Source organism: Oncorhynchus kisutch, linkage group LG19, assembly GCF_002021735.2.
Source record: "Oncorhynchus kisutch isolate 150728-3 linkage group LG19, Okis_V2, whole genome shotgun sequence".
Lineage (NCBI taxonomy): Eukaryota > Metazoa > Chordata > Actinopteri > Salmoniformes > Salmonidae > Oncorhynchus > Oncorhynchus kisutch.
The window spans coordinates 13,999,701-14,023,972 of NC_034192.2; the positions used below are offsets into that span (position 1 = coordinate 13,999,701).

General features: G+C 40.0%; 2 long non-coding RNA genes across 2 annotated transcripts; both read right to left on the reverse strand.

Annotated features, from left to right (window-relative positions):
- Positions 1-1,612: 1,612 nt before the first annotated feature.
- On the reverse strand, positions 1,613-21,318 carry LOC116354961 (uncharacterized). The gene is made up of 3 exons (XR_004204136.1): positions 21,186-21,318; positions 21,005-21,087; positions 1,613-2,983 (listed from the first exon to the last, which is right to left on the reverse strand). It is a non-coding gene; the product is annotated as an uncharacterized LOC116354961 (long non-coding RNA).
- Positions 6,461-7,328, reverse strand: LOC109879116 (uncharacterized). Its single transcript, XR_002253479.2, has 3 exons — positions 7,122-7,328; positions 6,878-6,995; positions 6,461-6,587 (listed from the first exon to the last, which is right to left on the reverse strand). It is a non-coding gene; the product is annotated as an uncharacterized LOC109879116 (long non-coding RNA).
- Positions 21,319-24,272: the final 2,954 nt, after the last annotated feature.

Consider the following 24,272-nt stretch of genomic DNA (forward strand, 5'->3'; position numbering starts at 1 on the left):
TTCAGAGAGACAGTACAGTTTTTCACATGTTCAGAAATCAAATAAACATGAAGTATATTTGCATGCAAAGAAAAGTAACATCATAACACACATAGCTGTCATCATCACATTAAAATGATGATTTGACTTCATAATACTTATTTAAACAGTTTGAGCCTCTGCAGAGAGAGTGTATACTGTAAAATACAGTACATTGGTCAAAATAAACCACGTAGGGCCTCACCCTCTCATTGGGCAGACTCTCCAGTTCCTGTTGAAGCCCAGAATGGTCTTCATTTCCTCGTCGCTCAACACAAAGTCAAACACCTGCATGGTTCAAAAAGACAATTACCCCACAGCCACACACGTGAACTAAATCAGATGACACACCTCTTCAAATAATGGAGAATTATGGGAGATAATACCTGGCAATTCTCCTGGATACGTGTGGGGGTGATAGACTTGGGATAGACTCGCTTCATACTCGTCGCCAAACCCACTGGCTCTATGTCATCTACAAGACCCTGCTAGGTAAAGTCCCCCCTTATCTCAGCTCGCTGGTCACCATAGCATCATCCACCTGTAGCACGCGCTCCAGCAGGTACATGTATATCTCTCTGGTCACCCCCAAAACCAATTCTTTCTTTGGCCGCCTCTCCTTCCAGTTCTCTGCTGCCAATGACTGGAATGAACTACAAAAATCTCTGAAACTGGAAACACTTATCTCCCTCACTAGCTTTAAGCACCAACTGTCAGAGCAGCTCACAGATTACTGCACCTGTACATAGCCCATCTATAATTTAGCCAAAACAACTACCTCTCCGCCTACTGTATTTATTTATTTATTTCGCTCCTTTGCACCCCATTATTTCTATCTCTTCTTTGCACATTCTTCCACTGCAAATCTACCATTCCAGTGTTTTACTTGCTATATTGCATTTACTTCGCCACCATGGCCTTTTTTGCGCTTTACCTCCCTTATCTCACCTCATTTGCTCACATTGTATATAGACTTATTTTTCTACTGTATTATTGACTGTGTTTGTTTATTCCATGTGTAACTCTGTGTCGTTGTGTGTGTCGAACTGCTTTGCTTTATCTTTATCTTTATCTAAGAGGCACTGAGTTTGAAGGTAGGCTTTGAAATATATCCACAGGTCAATGTCCAATTTTCCAAGCTGTTAAAGGCACAGTCAACTTCTGACCCACTGGAATTGTGATACATTGTATTATCAGGGAAATAATCTGTCTGTTAACAATTGTTGGAAAAATGACTTGTGTCATGCACAAAGTAGATGTCCTAACCGACTTGCCAAAACTGTAGTTTGTTAACAAGAAATTTGTGGAGTGGTTGAAAAACGAGTTTCAATGACTCCAACCTAAGTGTATGTAAACTTCCGACTTCAACTGTAAGTGCCAAATAGTGTTGCCTTTACTTGTTCAGAGTTTAAACACGTTTATTATAAATGTTGCACAGTTGTAAGTGTACTTACATGTTGGAAAGTGCCTTTCAAATCATGGTGTCCCTGTGCGCCTTGTTCTAATATAAAATTCTATTCATCATTGCTTAGACAGCGCTCTTTAGAGATATATCTCAAACAATATGTTAACATTGACAATTTACACAGTAAAATGTGATTAATTCCAGAATTTATTGATGTTCTGCACTAAGATGTCATGTATTTCGATATATTTAAACTGCTAACCATGATATATGAATATTTTCTTATCAACTGCACAATGACTGGAGCAAAGAAAGCTTTATTGGTAAAAAATAAATGTATTTAACCTTTCACAAAAGGGAACTGGGAATTTCACAACAGTCTCAACCCACATCATGAGTCAGTCAATGGGTAGAAGTGCTTTATCCTGTTAGGCAAGGAGTGTGGATGACTATTTCTAGGGAAAACGGCTCCTATGAGTAGGAATTTGATGGAAGGGAGTGTTCAACAAAATATCTTAATGCATATAGGTCAATGTACTATTTGGATAAGCTATGTCTATACTATGTCTATATGCCAATTTTCTACTCGTTGGCTGTTTTTATCCCTGAAACAAAAACAGATGGATTTAAATGAAAAATCTCACAGTTGATATGTAATACTGTACATCACATACAATGTCCATGTACCATTGTGGTATTTCTGTAACTTACTTCAGTAAGACCAGGTATGACATACCCAGCTCCTATGGTTAAACTATGAATTCCTATGGTTAACATCAATTCTATAAAGTCATATTGGTAATGTATGGCCTGTAAATGTGGATGAAAAAGTTTGAGAGAGACCATTGGAGACTCAAATCGAAAGAGACAAACAAACTAGGTCATGTGAGAAGCCACAAACACCCTACTGTGCGTTAGCAGATCCTAGGCTCCAGATTTCCTACCAAACCCTCAAGCTTTTTTCAATCCTACCATTACCATTGTGCATTATGCTAGGTTAGCATGCTATAACATAGGTCAGAGTGTATATGTCATGAGAAATACAATACTGAAACACACAGATACTAAATCAGTCAATCGCTAGAAACTAGCTCAAGGATGGCTATTTATGCATATTGTCTTAAAGGGAGAAATAATAATGAATCTAAACAGAGAGAGGACAGACATCTCAACCAAGTCATAGCACCAGATGTAACTTTCCTTAAAATTCAGCATTGAAGTAGGGAAAGTAGGGAAAGAAGTAGGGAAACACCATTCAGAGAGACAGTACAGTTTTTCACATGTTCAGAAATCAAATAAACATGAAGTATATTTGCATGCAAAGAAAAGTAACATCATAACACACATAGCTGTCATCATCACATTAAAATGATGATTTGACTTCATAATACTTATTTAAACAGTTTGAGCCTCTGCAGAGAGAGTGTATACTGTAAAATACAGTACATTGGTCAAAATAAACCACGTAGGGCCTCACCCTCTCATTGGGCAGACTCTCCAGTTCCTGTTGAAGCCCAGAATGGTCTTCATTTCCTCGTCGCTCAACACAAAGTCAAACACCTGCATGGTTCAAAAAGACAATTACCCCACAGCCACACACGTGAACTAAATCAGATGACACACCTCTTCAAATAATGGAGAATTATGGGAGATAATACCTGGCAATTCTCCTGGATACGTGTGGGGGTGATAGACTTGGGATAGACTCGCTTCATACTCGTCGCCAAACCCACTGGCTCTATGTCATCTACAAGACCCTGCTAGGTAAAGTCCCCCCTTATCTCAGCTCGCTGGTCACCATAGCATCATCCACCTGTAGCACGCGCTCCAGCAGGTACAGTGCCTTGCGAAAGTATTCGGCACCCTTGAACTTTGCGACCTTTTGCCACATTTCAGGCTTCAAACATAAAGATATAAAACTGTATTTTTTTGTGAAGAATCAACAACAAGTGGGACACAATCATGAAGTGGAACGACATTTATTGGATATTTCTAACTTTTTTAACAAATCAAAAACTGAAAAATTGGGCGTGCAAAATTATTCAGCCCCTTTACTTTCAGTGCAGCAAACTCTCTCCAGAAGTTCAGTGAGGATCTCTGAATGATCCAATGTTGACCTAAATGACTAATGATGATAAATACAATCCACCTGTGTGTAATCAAGTCTCCGTATAAATGCACCTGCACTGTGATAGTCTCAGAGGTCCGTTAAAAGCGCAGAGAGCATCATGAAGAACAAGGAACACACCAGGCAGGTCCGAGATACTGTTGTGAAGAAGTTTAAAGCCGGATTTGGATACAAAAAGATTTCCCAAGCTTTAAACATCCCAAGGAGCACTGTGCAAGCGATAATATTGAAATGGAAGGAGTATCAGACCACTGCAAATCTACCAAGACCTGGCCGTCCCTCTAAACGTTCAGCTCATACAAGGAGAAGACTGATCAGAGATGCAGCCAAGAGGCCCATGTTCACTCTGGATGAACTGCAGAGATCTACAGCTGAGGTGGGAGACTCTGTCCATAGGACAACAATCAGTCGTATATTGCACAAATCTGGCCTTTATGGAAGAGTGGCAAGAAGAAAGCCATTTCTTAAAGATATCCATAAAAAGTGTTGTTTAAAGTTTGCCACAAGCCACCTGGGAGACACACCAAACATGTGGAAGAAGGTGCTCTGGTCAGATGAAACCAAAATGTAACTTTTTGGCAACAATGCAAAACGTTATGTTTGGCGTAAAAGCAACACAGCTCATCACCCTGAACACAACATCCCCACTGTCAAACATGGTGGTGGCAGCATCATGGTTTGGGCCTGCTTTTCTTCAGCAGGGACAGGGAAGATGGTTCAAATTGATGGGAAGATGGATGGAGCCAAATACAGGACCATTCTGGAAGAAAACCTGATGGAGTCTGCAAAAGACCTGAGACTGGGACGGAGATTTGTCTTCCAACAAGACAATGATCCAAAACATAAAGCGAAATCTACAATGGAATGGTTCAAAAATAAACATATCCAGGTGTTAGAATGGCCAAGTCAAAGTCCAGACCTGAATCCAATCGAGAATCTGTGGAAAGAACTGAAAACTGCTGTTCACAAATGCTCTCCATCCAACCTCACTGAGCTCGAGCTGTTTTGCAAGGAGGAATGGGAAAAAATGTCAGTCTCTCGATGTGCAAAACTGATAGAGACATACCCCAAGCGACTTACAGCTGTAATCGCAGCAAAAGGTGGCGCTACAAAGTATTAACTTAAGGGGGCTGAATAATTTTGCACGCCCAATTTTTCAGTTTTTGATTTGTTAAAAAAGTTTGAAATATCCAATAAATGTCATTCCACTTCATGATTGTGTCCCACTTGTTGTTGATTCTTCACAAAAAAATACTGTTTTATATCTTTATGTTTGAAGCCTGAAATGTGGCAAAAGGTCGCAAAGTTCAAGGGGGCCGAATACTTTCGCAAGGCACTGTATATCTCTCTGGTCACCCCCAAAACCAATTCTTTCTTTGGCCGCCTCTCAATCCAGTTCTCTGCTGCCAATGACTGGAATGAACTACAAAAATCTCTGAAACTGGAAACACTTATCTCCCTCACTAGCTTTAAGCACCAACTGTCAGAGCAGCTCACAGATTACTGCACCTGTACATAGCCCATCTATAATTTAGCCAAAACAACTACCTCTTCCCCTACTGTATTTATTTATTTTGCTCCTTTGCACCCCATTATTTCTATCTCTACTTTGCACATTCTTCCACTGCAAATCTACCATTCCAGTGTTTTACTTGCTATATTGTATTTATTTGTATTGTATTTACTTCGCCACCAAATAAATAAATACAAATTAAGATTTCCCTTAAATGGAACTAAGGGGCCTAGCCTGAGCCAACTTACTTTTAGCCAGTAGGGGCTCCTGAGCAGCGCAGCGGTCTAATGTACTGTATTCATTTGGAAATGACAATCTTTTCAAAATGATCGTTGTGTTCAGCCAAGACTTTCCTTCGAAATGGCTCTGCATGTTTTGACCTGAGACTTAGACTTTTGCGTATATGTTTAGTTTCCACCAAAAGTTTGTCCATTTCATGTTGCATCCAAAAATCTGCCTTTTTTGAATATACACTCCCCCCAAGGACACACACACACATCCAAAGTACAATTTATATTTTGTGTGCATTGTGCCCGCCAACCCCTCTTTTATGCTGCTGCCAATCTCTGTTTATCATATATGCATAGTCACTTTAACTATACATTCATGTACATACTACCTCAATTAGCCCGACTAACCGGTGCACATTGGCTACCCGGACTATCTGCATTGTGTCCCGCCACCCACCACTTTAAAAAATAAAAAAATAACAAAAATAAAATTTTGTTTTAACCTTTATTTAACTAGGCAAGTCAATTAAGAACAAATTCTTATTTTCAATGACGGCCTAGGAACAGTGGGTTAACTGCCTGTTCAGGGGCAGAACGACAGATTTGTACCTTGTCAGCTCGGGGGTTTGAACTTGCAACCTTCCGGTTACTAGTCCAACGCTCTAACCACTAGGCTACGCTGCCGCCCACTTGCCAACCCCTCTTTCACGTTACTGCTACTCTCTGTTTATCATATATGCATAGTCAATTTAACCATATCTACATACTACCTCAATTATCCTGACTAACTGGTGCCTGTATATAGCCTCGACTACTGTTATAGTCTCGCTACTGTATATAGCCTTGCTATTGTTATAGCCTCGCTACTGTATATAGCCTTGCTATTGTTATAGCCTCGCTACTGTTATTTTTCACTGTCTTTTTACTGTTGTTTTTTATTTCTTTACTTGTCTATTGTTCACCTATTACCTATTTTTTACTTAAAATTTGAACTGTTGGTTAGGGCCTGTAAGTAAGCATTTCACTGTTGTATTCGGTGCAAGTGACAAATAAACTTTAATTTGATTTGTCTTTTCTACAAGACATTAAAGTTGTGATTTTGCATTAAAATGTAATGTCCAAAACGCTGGAATCGCCCTTATTATTAAATTGATTGGACACATGCATTCAGTTAAAATATGTTTATTTCCTTAATGATTTAATTCAGTGCTGTCACATTTCATGAATTTCTTCTTTTGTCCCTCTTCTTTTGTTCCTTATTTAGCAACCCTACGGAATATATCAGTTCCAACTCTAAGGACACAAAGAGACAAAGTAAGATTAATGATTTGTTATGAAATGCAGTGCAATTAATCATGGACAATATTAATTCATACACATTGCCTACTCAGACTAATAGGTGGGAAAATTAACTTTGTGGAATAAGCATATTATAGGAATTTCATGTCAAAAGATAAGAAATCTTCAGAGATTCGAGAAAGACATACACATGGTCAATAGATTAGACACACAAGCTAAACATCATACATTAATTGAATTCATACAGTACATCATCCTGTTATTCATTGAGGGTACCATCTCACCTTGTGCCCTCCCAGTCTTGACCGAGAGATGGCTCTGACGACCGCAGGTTCCAGGTGGTTTTAATCACCTCTTGGTTATTCTCATTGAAATACTGCCCTGTGAAAGCGGAACAGGACCCTGTGAGGGGAAAAGAGAGAAAGAGGATGACAGAGAAAGAGAATCAGAATAACAGAGAAAATAATATGACAATATAATAGAGCGTTGCTCACACAACAATTGCATCAAAAACAAAAGTTAACTTACTATGTTACCCATAATGCACTTCGGTGTTTTAAAGCTATACCCCTACTTTACCAACCAGTCTTTGATTCCTTCTGTTATTCTGATTCTCTTTCTCTACCTGACATGGTGTACAAGTTTAATAAATATGAACTACTTCAGTGGAATTCCAGACCAGCTCGGCAGATAAGAACCCCAAATGTGGGAATTACCCTAGAGCATCGTCCCGACCACGGTCTTTTTTTTATTATTTTTTTTATTTTTTTTATTTTTTTTTATTAACAACAAATCAATACATAAAGCACATGAGGGAACACAAGCATACATAGATTACAAATAATAGACAATCGAGCTAGGGGGTACAATATCACATTACAATTACACAAGGACCTTAAGGGACATGCATATACTTACAATTCTAACAGCTTTTTTGTTAGTAGAGCATTTAACCGTCTTAAAATACAGTTCAATTTCTTTTTGTAGGGTACGAAAATGTGGTTTTCTGTTTGTAAATTTACATTTGTGTATATGAAATTTGGCCAAAAGAATAATGAAATTAATTACATAAAAATGATTCCGCTTATTTCTATTGTATGTAAAGAATCCAAACAGTACATCTCTCCACAATAGTGTAAAATCTTCATAAATGTGTTCAATTATAAACCTACTGATGTCTTGCCACAGTTTTCTTACATGCATACAATGCCAAAAAAGATGCACAACTGTTTCTGGGTGGTCATTACAAAAGGAGCAATTTGAGTTGATGTTTTCCTTAAACTTCTTCATATAGTGGTTGGCAGGATAATATTTATGAATAATTTTAAAGGAAATTTCCTTAATTTTGTTAACAAGTAGGTATGTTTGTGGCAACATCCAAACTTTTTTCCAACAGATATTATCAATAAATCCATTCCAATAAGGCATGACATAAGGTATAGATACAACATCCTGCTGAAACAAGGATCGTATCGCTCTGTTGTTGAATGGACCAAAAGAGAAACAAATCTTTCCTACTGATGAGTCAACAGGGTCAATAGAAGGTAGGCTCTGAGGGTCAGGTCTTGACATGTTCCTGAATAACATAGCAACACCTGAGGGAATGGCATCTAAAACAATTGCAAAATCTTTAGGTGTTACAGGGACCTTGTAAAGTGATAAGAATTCTTTATAACTGAGTAAAAAACCCTCTGCATTTACCAGTTGGCTCACCAATAGGATATTATTTCTGAACCAATATTCTAAAAACAGAGAGGTATTTTTATACAATATATCCCGATTATTCCATATATAATATCTGTGTGGAGAAAAATTGTGTTTATAAATTAAGGACCATGACAAGAAAACCTGCCGATGAAAAGCAGAAAGTTTCACTGGAACTTTGTCAATATTATAATTGCAAAACAACATGAAGTTAAGGCCACCAAAAGTAGAGAAGACATGATGAGGAATAAAATTCCAGATAGAAGTGGGTCTTCTTAGGAATTGTTTTATCCAAATGATCTTGAAAGTATTATTTAAAGTAGTAAAATCCAGAAAATTCAGTCCACCATTCTCATAAGTGTTCATTACAACAGTTTTCCTAATGTAATGGGTACGGTTTCTCCAAAGAAAGTTGAAAAGCATCTGGTCTATCTCCTTGCTTATTTTACGGTCAAGATATAAAGATAGAGCACCATATGTTAGTCTAGAGATACCTTCAGCCTTGGTTATCAGGACTCTACCTTTTAAAGATAAGTCCCTCTGTAGCCATTGATTTAGTTTCTTCTGGGTTTTTTTAATAAGAGGGTTAAAATTTAGTAAGCCTCTAGACTTCTGATCCTTTGTAATGGTTATGCCTAAATATGTAAGTTCTTCTTTTACTGGAATACCATAATATGAAGGTGTCACACAATCTTTGACAGCCATGAGTTCACATTTCTTAATGTTAAGATATAGACCAGACGCTTTGGAAAAGGATTGTATCACATTGATCGATATGGGAATTTGGTTAGCGTCTTTCAGAAAAAGTGTAGTATCGTCAGCCAGCTGGCTTATAATAATTTCTTTACCAGCTATGGAAATACCTTGTACAGGACTATTATTTAAAGAATTTGCAAGAAGTTGGGTGATTAATAAAAACAGGTATGGAGAGATAGGACAACCTTGCCTAATTCCTCTCTTTAACTCAAATCTAGGTGAGGTGCCATATTTCAATTTGATAGAGCTGTTACCATTTGCATAGAGAGTCTTAATAGCCTTACAGAAAAAATCCCCAAAGCCAAGTCTCTCAAGGGAGTGGAAGAGAAACTGATGCTCTACTGTGTCAAATGCTTTATAAAAATCTAAAAATAATATGAAGCTATCCTCAGTTATTAGGTCTGAGTAGTCAAGTACGTCTAATACTAGTCTGACATTGTTAGAAATATGTCTGTTCCTCATGAAGCCAGACTGTGTTTCATCAATAATTGCATCCAGAACTTCTTTAATTCTTTTTGCAAGTAGTGAGGCTAATATCTTATAGTCATTATTAAGAAGACAAATTGGACGCCAGTTATCGATGAGCAGCACTTCTTTTTTAGGTTTAGGTATCAGTGTTATTAACCCCTGACTCATTGTAGGAGGGAGAACATTGTTTTTAATACTCTCTAAAAAGACTTCAAATAGGAAGGGAGCTACTTGTTCAGAAAATAATTTGTAAAATTCTGATGTAATTCCATCAACACCTGGTGATTTATTGTTCTTTAGATGTTTGATAGACTCTATAATCTCTTCAACTTTGATGGGTTCATCACACTGTTTAGATTCTATATCACTGATAGAGTGAACATTATTCAGTGAGTTAAAAAACATATCTGTGGATTCCTGACAGTACGTAGAGCTATACAATTTTCTGTAAAAATTGCTGCAGTATTTAGCGATTAATTTTTGGTCATCTGTAATAACACCATCAATGTTTAACTTATGGATAGTGTTATTTTTAGAGTGAAATTTCTCAAGTCTAAAGAAATAGGATGAATTCTGTTCTCCCTCCTCAATCCATTTTTTCCTAGATCTAATAAAGGCTCCTTCTGCTTTTAATTTATATATATTATCCAGTTTATTTTGTAACTCAATTAGTTCCATCTTCTCCTCCCCCAAGAGGTCAGCTGGGGACCTCTGAGAAAGGGAAGTTATCTTAATGATCACCTTTTCCTCCTCAGCTCTTCTGGTCTTAGCAAGATTACTACCATATTTTCTAAGATATTTGGACACCTCAAATTTAAAGAGCTCCCAGTTCTTGCAATAAGATTTTTCTTCACAAGCCCTTTTCCAAAAGTGTGAGAGCAGATCTTTAACCTCAAATGTAACGATATCATTATTTAATAATGAGCCATTTAGCTTCCAGTATGATGTTCTACCAAGGTTCGTATCAGGGGTAAATATTTTGATATCAATGTAAATAGCCCTATGGTCTGTGAGGGGAGTAGTACAAATATTTGTAGTAACACACTCACTATCAATACATTTGGATATAAGCCAAAAATCTATTCTGGATTGTCTGGAGCCTGTTTTGTTACTCCAAGTGAAAGATCTTTTGGCCGGAAACCTCTCTCTCCATATATCAGTAAGATCAAACTTTTCCATAAAAAGTATTAAACCCAAATTCTGATTGGTTGGCCTACCTGGGGGCCATCTATCAGTTGAATTATCTATTGTAATGTTAAAGTCCCCTCCTATCAATAATAACGAATTGGGAAATTTAGATAACCAATGAAGTATATGTTTCTCTATAGATTCAAGCAACTCATCATTCTCATGTTTGGTGTTGTACCCGTAGAAGTTTACAGTAATGAGTGTAATGTCATTGTAACTGATCACAAGACAAATAAAGTGACCAAAGGGGTCACATTCCGAGTGTAGAATATTACCACCAAAGGTATTTTTCATTGTAGTGACACCAGCAGAGCGTTCAGATCCATGGGAAAGCCAAATATCGTTGCCCCACTGTGACCTCCAGAAGTTGGCATCAGCAGAAATTGAGTGAGACTCTTGAAAAAAGCAAAAATCTGTTCGAAATTGTTTAGCAAATAGAAATAAGGCCTTGCGCTTCACACTGTTTCGTAACCCCCTAGCATTAAGAGATAATATAGACAAAGACAAAACAACAAAGATTATATAAAAGTATAAACTGTAGTAGGATGAGTCAAAGACGTAGGAGCAGTGAACGTAAACGATAAGGAACCGAGATCTGCACCATTTAAGTCAATTTAAAGTGAAAATAGCTTATTCCATAACCTTTGAAATTCAACTCAACTGGAAATTATGTTCAAGACCAAACCAAGGGTTCTTGTAGTAAGAGAGACTAAAAATCCTCTTTAGTGTAATCAGGAACTATTTTGAGAAATAAAATAAATAATAATTTAAATAAAAGGGTACCTACTATTTTAAGTACATATGAAAACTGATCATAAAATAATTGTATAACAAAATGTTTTACATATAAACGTTCCTAAGACCTTTTTTGGAAATAAGTATTAATAACTAAATAGAACAATAACCGTGTAAAGTCAGAGCAGACCTGTATGCCATTTAGGACAGTATCTTAGTTACTGTATACATAAAACATAAATTCAGCTTTCAATCTTCTTCGTAAGTTTATAAACAAAATAGGACTTCTGGTCATACAAGAACAAATTAATGAATTGAAATACCTGAGTATTCCTTTAAAATAGTCACCTGATGCTTGTTAGGTAAACCACATAAGGAAAATGAGAATACCATGGCTGAAACCATCAACCTGTTCCTTCTGGTGAGATTTTAGGGAGGAATATGGATTTCTGAACCGTTGATGAAACCTCGTCCTCCGACGAAGTAAGCAGCCTTCCCCTCACTTCGTGCTATCTTGATCGTTGGCCACAACTTGTTCCTTCTTTCTATGTCTTCCGGGCTGAGATGCTCGGCGAAACGCATACCATGGCTCTGAAGGAAGGCGTTCTTCCTAGCAGCTTTCCAGACAGCATCCCTGTAGAATCTGGTAGTGAATAGGATGATGATACCCCTGGGTCTTGAATCGCTTTGCTGTTGCTTCTTGCCGAGGCGATGTACAACGTCGATGGTATCACCAACTTTGTTCTTCTCTGCAGGCAAAACTTCTTGGCAGATACGGATAGCCTCTCCTCGCACATCTTCATTCTCCACCTCTGGCAAGCCGTAGAGTCTCAGGTTCCATTTTCTTGTGTATTGTTCCAGATCAGTGAGACGTCTATGGTAGACATTGTTATTCTTTTCCACCCTTTCCACATTTTTTTCAACTTTTGCCACTCTCGTTTTCACATCATTAATTTCACCACATGCAAACTCCACAGTCTTTTTCAAGCCTTCGATAACCATGGTGTTCGCGCCTACCATTTTCTCAATGGCGTCACACCTGGAGTTGATGAGTAAGGAGAGGGTAGCCACGATGTCAGAGTTCATGTTGGGTTTTTTGGAGGGTGGAGGTTTGCACGGAGTAACCGGTAAAGAGGGGAATTCGTCATCTTCAGCATTCGAAAGCATGATATTATCCATAGGCAAAGTGTAGTTATGGCAGTTGTCTATAAGCACGTTTCTCTCTTGTTGATTAGCAATAGAACGGCTAACTTTTTCCTTTCTTTTTTTGTCACGACTTTGCATGGACATGCTGAAATAAATTATCCAATTATCATTCCAGTCACAGGAAAGGTCTTATATCTTGAACAAATAAAAATAATGACTAAACTTTAAAGAAAAAAAAAACAATTTTCACAATCTTTCTGAAGTTTGGTACGGACCCCGGAAAAAAGCGTCTGTTCAAGCAGCCATCTTGGCAGTTCTCAATATCTCTGTCCCGTCCCGACCACGGTCTGGAGGCGAGGAAGGAAAGGTAATGACACTGTTGAAATGATTTGTCTGAGGCTGCGCGATTCAATGGCAACACCCCATTCCATCCCCCTGGATGCCTCTTCCCCAGAGCTAAACAACCGCTCTGCACATGTTAATAATCTACTTTATGCACACTTTTTTTTTTTTTTACGCACCCATCACGTTTTTCACTGTTAATCGTGAATGATGACTCTTCACATTCTACCAGTGAAACGTCCATGCAGTATCTGCATACTAACCATTTGATCTCAATCCGTTTCATGGGAATATAAATTGAGATCTTGAATTATGTACAGTGTTTTTTCGTGAGCAGATGGTGTTAACCTTTACCCTACCATGTTTTGCCTAGTGTCACGCCCTGTTCAATTTTGGCGGCACGACAGAAAAATGTGACCGTTTGCACAATCATCCTAAAATGTCATGAGAAATTAGCTAGTTTTTCTTAACAGAAACATTATCTCGTGTTATTATAGTTGGTTATGTTTTATGTAGAATACTAATGAATTTATTATGTGATCTAACTTTATTAAAGAGCACCATGCAGGCTCTGACATGTCGATCAAGCAGCGGGGTGGTAAGTAAAAACGTTTTTTTTTTTCTTTTGGAAAAGTTTTATTGGCACAATTCCTTTAAAAACAGCTCATACATTTTTTACATCATTTACACACATAAAAACGGCAACAAGGCATAAAACACAGCATTTGAGAGTTACATTTGAATTTGTTAAAAAGTACATGTTGTTAAAATCAATTAGTTAAAACAACCATGAGTAAAAGTACTTTCCTTGTAAAAATATCAAATCTGTAGAAGCCATTTAAAATGTGTACTAATGATCTAAAAAGGTAAAACATTTTTAAGACATGAAAAACATGTTAAAAAGCCACTTTGTTAAAAAGCTGTCTTCAGTCCTTTGTACAGGAGCGGGGTGAGTCTTTATCAAGCTCACCTCATCCTGCTCCTCTGAATAGACCATCGTCCCATCCTTTGGGGCCCAGAGGAGATCCCTCCCCTAGGCGCACCGCCCTAGGCGCCGCAGCGCTGTCAGGCCGTGGCCGCCGGGACCTAGGGTGTTGTGGGGGACCCTTCGCCTGGGGTCGAGGCCCCCTTCCTTTCGTACCACCCCAGGGCTTCCGTGGCTACCATGGCCACTGCCTGGGGGGTGGTCTCTACGTTTTTCGCTACCAGCAGGTTGCGGGAGGACCACAGTGCTTCCTTCAGGCACGTGAGGGTGGGCCAGAGCTTGGTGAAGGTCTTCGATGAAATGGGCCTTCGGCCCACCCCATATAGCACGAGCTGAGGTGTTAGGTCCTCCCCTGCTGGCAGACACGAGGTAATCAGGGGGCCTGCTTCCTTCCACAGGTCCCTGGCGGCTCTGCACTCCCAGAGCATGTGCCTCACCGATTCTTCTTGGCCGCAGCCTGTTCGGGGGCACGCGGATGTCCTCGCCATGCCCCGTGAGTGCATAACGGCCCTGACCGGGAGGATCTCGTGGGCGACCATCCAGGACAGGTCCCGATGCCGATTCAGTAGAGCAGGATGGGCCACGTTGCGCCAAACCGTTGTGGGCTCACCTATAGCGAGCCCGCGCACTGGACATACTGGTTCCCGCTCCTGCACAAGAGAGAGAAGAGAGCGGTGTTTTGTTAAGACCGTGACTGTTTCTTTTTCCAGTTTAAAATGTCTTAAAAACTTCTGGAGCTGGACGTAGGGCGGGGGTAGCAGGAAAGAGACCGGGGCTCGCAGGTCGACTGGGATCAGCCTCAGAGTCCTGAGGTATGATCCCAGCCAGAACCGTGCGAGGGCCTGAGTCTTGTTGTTGACCGGGGAGGTGGCAAGAGTCAGATGTAACGCTGTGTAGCGGCTGCCCAGGAACAAGTAGAGGTCAGGCAAGCCTTTCCCCCCCTTGGACCTGGGCCTCTTGACCACCTCCCTCCTCAGCCTCTCCCACTTGCCTCCCCACAGGAAGTAGAAAAGCATTCGCTCCAGGTCTAAAATACTCCTTCGAGGGGGGATAAAAACAGAACTGATTAATAAAAGCACAGGTAAAATCACAGCTTTAATGATTAAAACCTTGCCCTCAAGAGTCAGCTGTCGTAGTCCCCAAAAACCCAGTCTCTGTCTTACGGTCCCCAGGATTCCACTCCAGTTACCACTCCCTCCTCCCCCCCGGTCAAACTTTACCCCCAGTACCCTTATGTCCGTTAGTTTAACTGTCAGAGGTAGTCTGGTCAAGTCTGGGTCTGCCCACGGTCCGAAGAATTGGGCCTCTGTCTTGTCTCTGTTCAGTCTCGCCCCAGAGGCTCGACCGTACCAGTCAGTCCTGTCCAGAGTCCTGTCGACAGATAAAAGGTCGGTACATAAAATGTTGACGTCGTCCATATAAAAGACGCACTTGGCGGTCATCCCCCCACTCCCCGGGATACCCACCCCACTGATCCTTGGTCCCTTCTCAAGACCTGTGCCAGTGGTTCAATACAGGCTACGAACAGAAGAGGAGATAACGGACAGCCCTGACGGACGCCGCAGTGTACTCCCACTGCTTTTGACAGATGCCCATTTACAAGGATTTTGCTGGTGATGTCCCCATACAGCAGTCCCACCCAAGCTAAGAACCTGTCCGGGAAACCCATTTTTTGCAGTACCTTAAAGAGGTACTGGTGCGAGACCCGATCAAAGGCTTTTTCAAAATCTAAATTTAGGACTACAAGCCGCATGTTTCTGTCTCTCGCATAACAGATGGCATCTCGGATCAGTATCAGGCGTGTCCGTGATCTTCCTTCCGGGCACGGCACAGGTTTGGTCCGGGTGGATCACCTCCCCTAAAACAGAAGACATTCTGAGTGTTAAAACCTTGGTAAAAAGTTTACAATCAAAGTTTAAAAGGGTTATCGGTCTCCAGTTCTTCAAGTCAGTCCTGTCGTTTTTCTTATATAAAAGAGTCACGATCCCCACTCTAAAACTGTCAGGTAATCTGTCAAGATGTTCAAAGTCGGTAAAAACAGTCAGAAGTTCGTCGGCTAAAACATCCCAAAAGGTCAAATAAAACTCCAAAGGGAGGCCGTCCTCCCCCGGTGATTTACCCCTCTTAAAATGTTTCAGTCCTTGTTCGATTTCGGTCCTCGTCAGGTCTTTTGTCAGGTCGTCTGTCTTGGGTAGGGTCTTGTCGATGTATGTTAAAAGGTCCCCCATTGTTTCTTCGCACACATCTTTTACCCCAAACAGTTCCCCATAAAAATCCTCAACTACTTCCTTTATTCCTTCTGTATCTGTTTTTAAAACCCCATCTTTATTTTTTAAACGAGTCATTAACCTACCCTTACTAACTATTTTCTTAAAAAAGTACCTAGTGCACTTCTCCCCCTCTTCTAATTCCCTTTCCTTACTTCTTAAAATAACCCCCTTGCTTCTCTGTTCAGCTAAAAATGCCATTGCGGAATTTTAGGAGGGAACAATGCTGAGCTAAATGGAAGAAACAAAATAACATTGTTAGGGTCACCTCAGCTACTTCTTATTTCTCACATCTTCTGGGTTAGTTTATATTGAAGGAAGAGTCAAACTTACCGTATCTGATGAGGAGTATCAGTGTAAATCACCCTAAATCTGTATCAATAAGTGCTCAATGAGCTGGCCTTTTTATTATGACTGTAGTGCCCTGAGGGTAACTGCTCTAGGGCTACACCTCCCTGACACTCTTAGCTGAGGGAGGTCCTAGATAAGGAAACTGGCACCACTGAACCTTTTGAACACATTACTATGCCAACTGAAATGAACCAATAACCTGTTAGATCACATTCTTTACTGTTTTTCTCGATTGCTTCAACACTGTGAATGAAACTGTGTGTGAAGGAGAGTCTCCTAGACATTGGACTCTTCTAAATATTTATGCAAGTATTTATTCAAGGGTGAGGTGAGTTTATTTGTTTGTGTTTCAGTCATTCACCATTGTGGCCAAAGATGGCACCTCGCTTCTAGTCCTTAGGAAACTTTGCAGTATTTTGTTTTTTTAATGTATTATCTCTTACATTGTTAGCCCAGAAATTTGTAAGTGTTATTACATACAGCTGGGAAGAACTATTGGATATCAGAGAGACGTCAACTTACCAGCACTTTGACCAGGAATACGACTTTTCTGAAGCAGATCATATATCTGCACCACCCAGGGCATTTGAACAGATCCCAGAGGCCGACCCAAAACAACGCCGCTAGAGAAGAGGTAGGCGGAGCGGTCTTCTGGTCAGACTTCGGAGGCGTGCACACCACCCACCCCTTCCGAGTATATTACTCGCAAATGTCCAGTTCAGTTGACGAAATTAGGGCAAGGGTGGCTTTCCATGGCTCTCTCGGGATATGCTGTCGGAGTCGTTAAAGCCATCTGGATTATCGGTGCGTCTCGCTGACAGGAATAAACATCTCTCTGGGAAGAAGGAGGGCGGGGGTGTATGTTTCATGATTAATGGTGTAATTGTAACAAAATACAGGAACTCAAGTCCTTTTGTTCACCTGACCTATAATTCCTCACAATCAAATGCCGACTATCGTCTCCCAAGATAATTATCTTCCGTTATTGTCACAGCCGTGTATATCCCCCCTCAAGCCGATACCACAACGGCCCTCAAGGAACTTCACTAGACTTTATGCAAACTGGAAACCATATATTCTGAGGCTGCATTTATTGTAGCTGGGGACTTTAATAAAAGCACATTTGAGACCAAGTCTACCTAAATTCTATCAGCATATCAACTTTAGCACTTGTTCTGACATAACGCTGGACCACTGTTACTCTAACTTCCACAATGCGTACTAGGCCCTCCCCCGCCCTCCTTTCGGCAAATCTGACCATGACTCCATTTTGCTCCTCCCTTCCTATAGGCAGAAACTCAAACAGGAAGCACCCGTGCTAAGCACTATTCAACACTGGCCTCACCAATCAGAATCCACGCTTCAAGATTGTTTTGATCACGCGGACTGGGATATGTTCCTGGTAGCCTCAGAGAATACTATTGATGTTTACACTGATACACCGTAGCCAAATACATTTAAACTCAGTTAACAATTTCTGACATTTAATCCTAGTAAAAAATTCCCTGTCTTGGGTCAGTTAGGATCACCACTTTATTTTAAGAATGTGAAATGTCAGAATAATAGTAGAGAGAATGATTTATTTCAGCTTTTATTTATTTCATTTTTTCCCCCCAGTGGGTCAGAAGTTTACATACACTCAATTAGTATTTGGTAGCATTGCCTTTAAATTGTTTTACTGTTTCGGGTAGCCTTCCACAAGCTTCCCACAATAAGTTGGGTGAATTTTGGCCCATTCCTCCTGACAGAGCTGGTGTAACTGAGTCAGGTTTGTAAGGCCTCCTTGCTCGCACACACTTTTTCAGTTCTGCCCACAAATTTCCTAAGGGATTGAGGTCAGGGCTTTGTGATGGACCACTCCAATACCTTGACTTTGTTGTCCTTAAGCCATTTTGCCACAACTTTGGAAGTCTGCTTGGGGTCATTGTCCATTTGGAAGACCAATTTGCGACCAAGCTTTAACTTCCTGACTGATGCCTTGAGATGTTGCTTCAATATATCCACATCATTTTCCATCCTCATGAAGCCATCTATTTTGTGAAGTGCACCAGTCCCTCCTGCAGCAAAGCAACCCCACAACATGATGCTGCCACCCCCGTGCTTCACGGTTGGGATGGTGTTCTTCGGCTTGTAAGACTCCCCCTTTTTCCTCCAAACATAACGATTGTCATTATGGCCTAACCGTTCTATTTTTGCTTCATCAGACCAGAGGACATTTGTCCAAAAAGTACAATCTTTGTCCCCATGTACAGTTGCAAAGCGTAGTCTGGCTTTTTTATGGAGGTTTTGGAGCAGTGGCTTCTTCCTTACTGAGCGGCCTTTCAGGTTATGTCGATATAGGACTCTGTTTTACTGTGGATATAGATACTTTTGTACCTGTTTCCTCCAGCATCTTCACAAGGTCCTTTGCTGTTGTTCTGGGATTGATTTGCACTTTTCGCACCAAAGTATGTTCATCTCTAAGAGACAGAATGCGTCCCCTTCCTGAACGGTATGACGGCGGCGTGGTCCCATTGTGTTTATACTTGCGTACTAATGATTGTACAGATGAACTTGGTACCTTCAGGCATTTGGAAATTGCTCCCAAAGATGAACCAGACATGTGGTCTACCATTTTTCTTTCTGAGGTCTTGGCTGATTTCTTTTTATTTTCCCATGATGTCAAGCAAAGAGGCACTGAGTTTGAAGGTAGGCTTTGAAATATATCCTCAGGTCAATGTCCAATTTTCCAAGCTGTTAAAATTCACAGTCAACTTCTGACCCACTGGAATTGTGATACATTGAATTATCAGGGAAATAATCTGTCTGTTAACAATTGTTGGAAAAATGACTTGTATCATGCACAAAGTAGATGTCCTAACCGACTTGCCAAAACTGTAGTTTGTTAACAAGAAATTTGTGGAGTGGTTGAAAAACGAGTTTCAATGACTCCAACCTAAGTGTATGTAAACTTCCGACTTCAACTGTAAGTGCCAAATAGTGTTGCCTTTACTTGTTCAGAGTTTAAACACGTTTATTATAAATGTTGCACAGTTGTAAGTGTACTTACATGTCGGAAAGTGCCTTTCAAATCATGGTGTCCCTGTGCGCCTTGTTCTAATATAAAATTCTATTCATCATTGCTTAGACAGCGCTCTTTAGAGATATATCTCAAACAATATGTTAACATTGACAATTTACACAGTAAAATGTGATTAATTCCAGAATTTATTGATGTTCTGCACTAAGATGTCATGTATTTCGATATATTTAAACTGCTAACCATGATATATGAATATTTTCTTATCAACTGCACAATGACTGGAGCAAAGAAAGCTTTATTGGTAAAAAATAAATGTATTTAACCTTTCACAAAAAGGGAACTGGGAATTTCACAACAGTCTCAAACCACATCATGAGTCAGTCAAAGAGTTGAAGTGCTTTATCCGGTTAGGCAAGGAGTGTGGATGACTATTTCTAGGGAAAACGGCTCCTGTGAGTAGGAATTTGATGGAAGGGAGTGTTCAACAAAATATCTTAATGCATATAGGTCAATGTACTATTTGGATAAGCTATGTCTATACTATGTCTATATGCCAATTTTCTACTCGTTGGCTGTTTTTATCCCTGAAACAAAAACAGATGGATTTAAATGAAAAATCTCACAGTTGATATGTAATACTGTACATCACATACAATGTCCATGTACCATTGTGGTATTTCTGTAACTTACTTCAGTAAGACCAGGTATGACATACCCAGCTCCTATGGTTAAACTATGAATTCCTATGGTTAACATCAATTCTATAAAGTCATATTGGTAATGTATGGCCTGTAAATGTGGATGAAAAAGTTTGAGAGAGACCATTGGAGACTCAAATCGAAAGAGACAAACAAACTAGGTCATGTGAGAAGCCACAAACACCCTACTGTGCGTTAGCAGATCCTAGGCTCCAGATTTCCTACCAAACCCTCAAGCTTTTTTCAATCCTACCATTACCATTGTGCATTATGCTAGGTTAGCATGCTATAACATAGGTCAGAGTGTATATGTCATGAGAAATACAATACTGAAACACACAGATACTAAATCAGTCAATCGCTAGAAACTAGCTCAAGGATGGCTATTTATGCATATTGTCTTAAAGGGAGAAATAATAATGAATCTAAACAGAGAGAGGACAGACATCTCAACCAAGTCATAGCACCAGATGTAACTTTCCTTAAAATTCAGCATTGAAGTAGGGAAAGAAGTAGGGAAACACCATTCAGAGAGACAGTACAGTTTTTCACATGTTCAGAAATCAAATAAACATGAAGTATATTTGCATGCAAAGAAAAGTAACATCATAACACACATAGCTGTCATCATCACATTAAAATTATGATTTGACTTCATAATACTTATTTAAACAGTTTGAGCCTCTGCAGAGAGAGTGTATACTGTAAAATACAGTACATTGGTCAAAATAAACCACGTAGGGCCTCACCCTCTCATTGGGCAGACTCTCCAGTTCCTGTTGAAGCCCAGAATGGTCTTCATTTCCTCGTCGCTCAACACAAAGTCAAACACCTGCATGGTTCAAAAAGACAATTACCCCACAGCCACACACGTGAACTAAATCAGATGACACACCTCTTCAAATAATGGAGAATTATGGGAGATAATACCTGGCAATTCTCCTGGATACGTGTGGGGGTGATAGACTTGGGATAGACTCGCTTCATACTCGTCGCCAAACCCACTGGCTCTATGTCATCTACAAGACCCTGCTAGGTAAAGTCCCCCCTTATCTCAGCTCGCTGGTCACCATAGCATCATCCACCTGTAGCACGCGCTCCAGCAGGTACAGTGCCTTGCGAAAGTATTCGGCCCCCTTGAACTTTGCGACCTTTTGCCACATTTCAGGCTTCAAACATAAAGATATAAAACTGTATTTTTTTGTGAAGAATCAACAACAAGTGGGACACAATCATGAAGTGGAACGACATTTATTGGATATTTCTAACTTTTTTAACAAATCAAAAACTGAAAAATTGGGCGTGCAAAATTATTCAGCCCCTTTACTTTCAGTGCAGCAAACTCTCTCCAGAAGTTCAGTGAGGATCTCTGAATGATCCAATGTTGACCTAAATGACTAATGATGATAAATACAATCCACCTGTGTGTAATCAAGTCTCCGTATAAATGCACCTGCACTGTGATAGTCTCAGAGGTCCGTTAAAAGCGCAGAGAGCATCATGAAGAACAAGGAACACACCAGGCTGGTCCGAGATACTGTTGTGAAGAAGTTTAAAGCCGGATTTGGATACAAAAAGATTTCCCAAGCTTTAAACATCCCAAGGAGCACTGTGCAAGCGATAATATTGAAATGGAAGGAGTATCAGACCACTGCAAATCTACCAAGACCTGGCCGTCCCTCTAAACTTTCAGCTCATACAAGGAGAAGACTGATCAGAGATGCAGCCAAGAGGCCCATGTTCACTCTGGATGAACTGCAGAGATCTACAGCTGAGGTGGGAGACTCTGTCCATAGGACAACAATCAGTCGTATATTGCACAAATCTGGCCTTTATGGAAGAGTGGCAAGAAGAAAGCCATTTCTTAAAGATATCCATAAAAAGTGTTGTTTAAAGTTTGCCACAAGCCACCTGGGAGACACACCAAACATGTGGAAGAAGGTGCTCTGGTCAGATGAAACCAAAATGTAACTTTTTGGCAACAATGCAAAACGTTATGTTTGGCGTAAAAGCAACACAGCTCATCACCCTGAACACAACATCCCCACTGTCAAACATGGTGGTGGCAGCATCATGGTTTGGGCCTGCTTTTCTTCAGCAGGGACAGGGAAGATGGTTCAAATTGATGGGAAGATGGATGGAGCCAAATACAGGACCATTCTGGAAGAAAACCTGATGGAGTCTGCAAAAGACCTGAGACTGGGACGGAGATTTGTCTTCCAACAAGACAATGATCCAAAACATAAAGCGAAATCTACAATGGAATGGTTCAAAAATAAACATATCCAGGTGTTAGAATGGCCAAGTCAAAGTCCAGACCTGAATCCAATCGAGAATCTGTGGAAAGAACTGAAAACTGCTGTTCACAAATGCTCTCCATCCAACCTCACTGAGCTCGAGCTGTTTTGCAAGGAGGAATGGGAAAAAATGTCAGTCTCTCGATGTGCAAAACTGATAGAGACATACCCCAAGCGACTTACAGCTGTAATCGCAGCAAAAGGTGGCGCTACAAAGTATTAACTTAAGGGGGCTGAATAATTTTGCACGCCCAATTTTTCAGTTTTTGATTTGTTAAAAAAGTTTGAAATATCCAATAAATGTCGTTCCACTTCATGATTGTGTCCCACTTGTTGTTGATTCTTCACAAAAAAATACTGTTTTATATCTTTATGTTTGAAGCCTGAAATGTGGCAAAAGGTCGCAAAGTTCAAGGGGGCCGAATACTTTCGCAAGGCACTGTATATCTCTCTGGTCACCCCCAAAACCAATTCTTTCTTTGGCCGCCTCTCAATCCAGTTCTCTGCTGCCAATGACTGGAATGAACTACAAAAATCTCTGAAACTGGAAACACTTATCTCCCTCACTAGCTTTAAGCACCAACTGTCAGAGCAGCTCACAGATTACTGCACCTGTACATAGCCCATCTATAATTTAGCCAAAACAACTACCTCTTCCCCTACTGTATTTATTTATTTTGCTCCTTTGCACCCCATTATTTCTATCTCTACTTTGCACATTCTTCCACTGCAAATCTACCATTCCAGTGTTTTACTTGCTATATTGTATTTATTTGTATTGTATTTACTTCGCCACCAAATAAATAAATACAAATTAAGATTTCCCTTAACTGGAACTAAGGGGCCTAGCCTGAGCCAACTTACTTTTAGCCAGTAGGGGCTCCTGAGCAGCACAGCGGTCTAATGTACTGTATTCATTTGGAAATGACAATCTTTTCAAAATGATCGTTGTGTTCAGCCAAGACTTTCCTTCGAAATGGCTCTGCATGTTTTGACCTGAGACTTAGACTTTTGCGTATATGTTTAGTTTCCACCAAAAGTTTGTCCATTTCATGTTGCATCCAAAAATCTGCCTTTTTTGAATATACACTCCCCCCAAGGGGACACACACACATAGCATTGGGTCTATGTTACTGACTGAAATCTGAGTTTCTGATTGTAATTCACCTCAACTATTGCCATGCTTTTCTTAGATAGTTATAGCAGCCAGTGTTTGTTTAAGATATAAACTGAACGTTTTTGCAGCTTGCTTTTTTCAAATTGAAAGACTCATTTCACAAGGTTGGAGTAATAACATGTTTAACTTCTTAAGACATTGGCTTGAAACTAGGTTGTGCCTTTAGATTTCTAGAAGATTAACAATCAAGGAATCATTTTTCACTTCTCAAACCCCAGCCTGGTCTGCTTCGCAAGTGTTCCCGGAAGTCTTGATGTTGCGTCTCTGGGTTTAGAAACTCTGTGGTTAGGATATCCAACAGTTGACATTTTCATTCACCTGCAACCTGCATTCAGAATGACTGTAAGGGACATTGTGAGGAGACCTAAACCATTTAATCTGGAACAACCATTTCAGTAACGGGTTCAAATTAGTTTAGAAAAATGTATGTTATTCATCTCTGAGTAGCATAAGATCAACCAATCAATGCAATGCAAAAACACAGATATGAAAATAAATTACAATAAATAAACCTGCAGTAGAGCATGCTGGGACATATTATTT